Here is a 6,288-nt window from a genome sequence, read left to right on the forward strand (position 1 = left end):
AAAGAAAAGAAATTCTATTTTCTCCCCTACGATAGCATGCTAGATCAATTAGCAAAAGAACTAATTCCAACTCTCATCAGTCAGTAGGATGTATTTCTTGACTGGTTAAGAGTGGCTTGGGACTTGCCGGTGGTAACCTTCAGAGACTCTAGCTTGTGGGAAGAGTCTCATTTTCACTCTTGAATAAGAAGCCCTAGTTATTTCCTGATCCCTTTACAACTTAATCTCATACACAGAGACAAAAGCGCTGGGAAGCACAGTGTTTGCTGAGTTTCTCTGTCTTCTGAATATGTTTTAAGCCTTCCTTCAATGGTTTGTCAGAAAAAGTAATTCTTATTTATTATTTTTTTGAAACAGGATTTTGCTTTGTCACCCAGGCTGGAGTGCAGTGGCACAATCATGGCTCACTGCACCCTCACTCTCCCAGGTTCAAGCAATCCTCCCACCTCAACCTCCTGAGCAACTGGGATTACAGGCACACACCATCATGTCCAACTGATTTTTTTTTTTTTTTTTTTTTTGTAGAAATGGTGCCTTGCCATGTTGCCCAGGCTGGTCTCAAACTCCTGGGCTCAAGTGATCCTCTTGCCTTGGCCTCTCAAAGTGCTGGGATCAGGCATGAGCCATTGTGCCTGGCCCAGAACAAAAATTCTTATTTACTACAGTCTAATTTTTTTCATTTTAATGCCCCCTCTATTTAACTGTACTAGAACTTCAGACAAGAAATAAGGATACTATTAGCAGCCTGTGCTAAATGTGGTAGTAGGATGACTTGATAATTTTACTATATTTTAGAATGATCCACAGTTACAGTGTTTTTAATATATCTGTTATCTCATTTATGTTAGAATAGGAATGACTACATAAAACTTCTTAAAGGGACTGTGTTGGGAGCAGTGGTATTACGTGTGAAATTTATCCTTCTTTTTTAAATTTTCTAATTTTATAAATTATTATCTAATTTATGTATTAAGCCTTTATCATTTATATCAATTTTTTTTTCTTTTTATGAAGAGTAGCTGTATATGTTAATTTCATACGAGTCATTTATTTCTTTTCTGTTTGTAACTTTCCCGGTCTATGCAGATTGTTTTGAAATTCTGAAAAATTTATATATTTATTATAAAGCAAAACCTAATTATTGCAGAAAAGGTAATAAATGCAGAACATTAACAATTTAAATAATCCATAATTCTACCACAATGGCAAATCATTTATATATGTGTGCATCGTTCAGTTTAGTGTTTTTTTTTTTTTTTTTTTTTCCTTTAGGATGCAGCAATCCTTTATTTTTACACACTTTGACAAGGAGGTTTTCTGTGAACAACCTTTCCAGTGGAGAACAGAGAACATGAAATCAGCGCCCAGATGTCAGCAGCTGCTCTGCTCAGGGCTGAGGCTCCCCCTTGCCCACGTGGTGAGGTGGAGGGGTGCACTTCCCTTCCTTTATCAGCTTATCCTGCTGCTTCCTGATGGGACTCATGTCTCATCGTTTTCTGCAGAAGTATACGCTCTATGAAATCATCATATTCTACCTTGCACTCTTTCTCTGCCCAGATACTACCGATTCCATGTGCACATTCTATCCATTCTTTTTCAAAACCATGACATCGACCAGGAATCTTGTAGGGCTGTTCAGCACTTTGGACTGTCAACCATCGATCTATGTTAAGGCCAAACCTTTTCTGCACATCCAAGAAAGGCATGGCGATCTGATGCTCGTGCCCCTGTCTCTTCTCTAGTTTAGTGGTTTTTAAAAATCACAATATAATTACTGGATTTACTGGCTAAGCAAGGCTCAGCATGCTCGCCATGATCATAACGTTCTTCTAAGTGATTTCTTTCACCTAAATTACTCCCCTGCTACTGTATGACCTGCTCGTTAGCTAGATTTGTTTGGTCAGAATAGACACTGTCCTCAAAAGCAAGGGGGTAGGCATAGTAATGGTCACTTCAAAGATCTCCATCTGAATCTTTGGAAACTGTTAATATGTTATGTTACATGCAAAGGGGAATTAAGATTGCAGACAGAATTAAGGTTGCTGATCAGTTGACAGATTATCCTGGATTATCCAGGTAGATTCAATGTATCCACAAGGTTCCTTAAAAGTGGAAGGGAGAGGTCGAAAATGAGAGTCAGAAAGAGATATGATGCTGAAAGTAGGGTCAGAGAGATGCTAAATTGCTGGCTTTGGCGTCGGAGAAGGGCAGCCATGAGTCAAGGGATGCAGGTGACCTCTAGCAGTTGAAAAGGCAAAGGAACAGATTTTCTCCTATGGCCTCCAGAAGGGAATGCTGCCCTGTTCACACCTCGATTTTAGCAGAGAGAGCCCCATGTGAGACTTCTGAACTACAGAATTGTGGTTGTTTTAAACTACTAAGTTTGTGGTAATTTGTTACGGCAGTAATAGGAAACTGAATTCCTTCTTTCCTTCTCCTCTCTCAAAAAGTAAGGGCTCCTCAGTTCTGGGCACTGTATTAGATGCTGGGGCATGATGCTAGATGCAAGAAACAGCAGTGAAGGAACTAACAGAAGGAAACAGAGCAGAGAAAAAAAGAATTAATGCCACCCGTAATTCCACAGTTTAGCAATCTATTGGAATAGCTGCAGCCTCTCTGCCTCTTGCTTTACTACAAGGAGAGAGTTCTCTACATCGCTCACATTTCTTTACATCTTTTGAGAAGCACCTGACTGCCTTTGTTCAAGACTATCTTCTCAAGGATGTCTGTAGGGTAGACATCAGAATATAAAGAATAACAAATAAAATATAGGCCAGAAAAAAATGACGTTGATATAATGGCAAAAAAAATTAATTTCACAATGGAATCATTCATTTTATATGTATACAAGCAAGTTAGGTGGGGCGTGGTAATCCTAGGACTTTGGGAGGCCGAGGTGGATGGATCACTTGAGGTCAGGAGCTTGAGACCAGTCTGGTCAACGTGGTGAAATCCTGTCATTACTGAAAATACAAAAATTAGCCAGGCATGGTGGCGCATGCTTGTAATCCCAGCTACTTGGGAAGCTGAAATGTGAGGCTTGCTTAAATCCAGGAAGTGTAGGTTGCAGTGAGCTGAGATTGCACCACTGCACTCCAGGCAGGGCGACAGAGCAAGACTCCATCTCAAAATAAAAAAATAAATAAAGTAAACAAATAAAAGCAAGTTAGATGAATTTAAAATCTTGATTATAAAATGTGAGAATAAGTTTAGTAAAGATAAAAATAGGAAAAACTAGAAACGTTAACTAAGCTATTGTATTAGTCTATTCTCATGCTGCTAATAAAAACATACCTGAGACTGGGTAATTTATAAAGGAAAGAGGTTTAATTGACTCACAGTTCAGCATGGCTGGGGAGGCCTCAGGAAATTTACAATCATGGCGGAAGGCCAAAGGAAAGCAAGACACCTTCTTTACAAGGCAGCAGGAAGGAGAAATCCAAGCAGGGGAAACAGCAGACACTTATAAAACCACCACATCTGTGAGACTCACTCATTATTATGAGAGCAGCATGGGGAACCTCTCCCATGATTCAATTACCTCCACCAGGTTCTGCCCTTCACATGTGGGTATTACGGGGATTATAATTCAAGGTGAGATTTGGGTGGAGACACAGAGTCAAACCATATCAGAAAGTTGAGAAATTACCTGGTTTTTGGAGTTGGCTCTGAAAATATTTTCTGGTTGGAAAACCAAGCAGAATGCAAGCTTATATATTGTGATTATATTTCTATTTAATATTTCTTCAGAGCTGAAACATTGGTGTTGAAATGGTGGGATCAAAACTGAAGAAGTATGTGCCTTACAACAACAAGAAAAATACCTAACTAAAATACTTGGGTAAAACTTTTGAAATGTCATACTGAAATTATGACTTCTCATGTATTTGATAAATTACTTTTAAACAAAGTAATTCCTGAAGCACTGAAAGAAGCAATGCCTTTGGTGTTTGACTATGTTTATTTATCTACTTTCAGATGTAATATCTGTAAGCTTTCAGAAAAATAATCATTGAAAGATATCAAGTAATAAACATCTACCAAATAAAGCAGAAAAGAATTTTAGAGTGCTTTTTGTTTCTTTACATTGATTCCACAAATGTGATGTTCTTCTGATTTCCTTTTAAGTGTTCCTACATCAGTAAGTGAAATAAAACAGTTCAGAACATTTACTCTGGTTTATTTAAACAAAAGATTTGCAAATATAAAGTTAAGCTTAAAAGGCATTTTTCCTTTTCTATCCAGGAAAGTTATGCATTCTTAAAATTTCCCCCATGATCATCATAGGAAATAAAAGAAATAAAAAAAATCACATGAAGTTCCACCATCCCAAGATAAACACTGTTATATTTTGCACTATTTCCTTCTAGTTTTTTGGGATCATATATTTTATATGGCATCATATAGCAAAATATAATACACAGCCTGATTTTTCACTGTAAAAGTAGTATATTCTATTGTAGAAAATTTAGAAAAATTATAACATCGATAAAAATTATTAAAATACATAATTGGGTTAATGACTTAAATCAAATTTACTATCAACTATGAAAAGTTCACCAAGTAAATTAATCAGTTTCACTAATTTATAATTCTCTACATTTTCCTAACTTATTAGAAAAAACATTAAATAAGTAACACTGGAAGGCTATAAAAGCCATATGTAATTTTCCATCAACTTTTCCAAAAGTGGGAAAAAATCCTAACTACTAGAAAGATTGATTGGATTGTCAAAAATGTACAAAACTCAGCTATATAAACTGAGAAACTTAGTCACAATAGATTTGTATTACAATAGTGTTCATTTTCAAAACATTGAAACAAGATAGAAAATAAGTAAAAGTAAACAAAGAAAAAGCACTTCCACTGAACTAGTGTAAGAACAGATTGCTACTACCAAACAGTTTTAGGCTTCAAAGTTGGCATATATCTTTCCTAATAGTATACCTTAAGGCAGTAAGGTAGATCTGCTCTTATCTTAGGAAAAACCATTGTATCCTCATAGAAATTAATAGGTGTTTTGAGAAAAAATAAAGTGTATGTGGCCAAACATGTTTAAGAAAAGTTTTCTATTTTTGTTTTCTCCTAGAAACACAAAGAATGATAGCATATTAAAGACTGAAACATTAAGTATCAAGTGTAATTTTATTTCAGAATTTCTCAGATTTATTTGATAAAGGGATTCATTTTTTTTTCCCCTCTAAAGATGATGATCTTACAAAGATAAAGTCCTGGATAATCCAGTTTGGGAAATTCACACAGCCCAATAGATACCTACTCAGGGTCTCATCCTTTAAAGATTGTCTGAGTAGTTTGTGATTCATTGCTCTGGAATAATCTCGTTTGATCTCTAATTTAATGTCTTATAGGTCACTCCATAGTTACTTCCAAGTATTCTCTTCTACTTACCTGTCACCTTTCTATGTCTGCCTGACTCCTGGCATGCGTTAAGTACTAATAAATCCAGACAGACATTTCAGAATTCCAAATATAAATCACATTTACTAATAATAACAGTAATGATAGAATAATAATAATAATAATAATAATGTCATAAAAAAATCTCCAGAGATCTTCCCTGAGTCTTCCCTACTTTTTGAAGAGCCATACCACTTTATCTTCTTTTATTCCTTCTAAATGCTTCATAAAAGAGGAAGCCTCATTATGTTCTAGAACTAATTTCACCTCCAGAGGCTGGAAAAGTTCTTTCTTTTGAAAAATTACAAAGCATTAATTCAGAGTTTTTCAATCATGCTTTTGAGGCACACATAGTTGTTAAGCGTGTTGGAAACAGCATCTTCCTCATCCCCTAGTGGGGTCGTACAAGACCTATAAGCAGGGCACTTGCCTCTGGCTACAGGCAACTTCACTGGATTTTCTCAGGATGCCTTAGAAATATCTTTCAATGTTGCCAGGGTATGAGAAATGGTGGAAAGACATACATTAGTATGCTCAAAACATTTGTATACTGACCCACTTTCCCTTAAGCTGGAAAAGGACTAGAATTCATTGAATAAAGAAATCACAAAATTCATAAACAAGAAACATATTATATATATTTAAATAATAGGAACAATTTTTATTGGCTCTCATTTTAATATAGCTATTGAACTATGACTTAAAGGACATTGTTTAAAATATTGGTAATGAAAATCATATTGTTCCTAAAATATAAAAACACCATAGAAGGCCGGGCGCGGTGGCTCAAGCCTGTAATCCCAGCACTTTGGGAGGCCGAGACCGGCGGATCAGGAGGTCAGGAGATTGAGACTATCCTGGCTAATCTGG

General features: G+C 36.1%; 1 pseudogene; it reads right to left on the minus strand.

Annotated features, from left to right (window-relative positions):
* Window positions 1-1,387: 1,387 nt before the first annotated feature.
* LOC102132542 (NADH dehydrogenase [ubiquinone] iron-sulfur protein 5-like) lies at window positions 1,388-1,706 on the minus strand (annotated as a pseudogene).
* Window positions 1,707-6,288: the final 4,582 nt, after the last annotated feature.

Source organism: Macaca fascicularis, chromosome 5, assembly GCF_037993035.2.
Source record: "Macaca fascicularis isolate 582-1 chromosome 5, T2T-MFA8v1.1".
Lineage (NCBI taxonomy): Eukaryota > Metazoa > Chordata > Mammalia > Primates > Cercopithecidae > Macaca > Macaca fascicularis.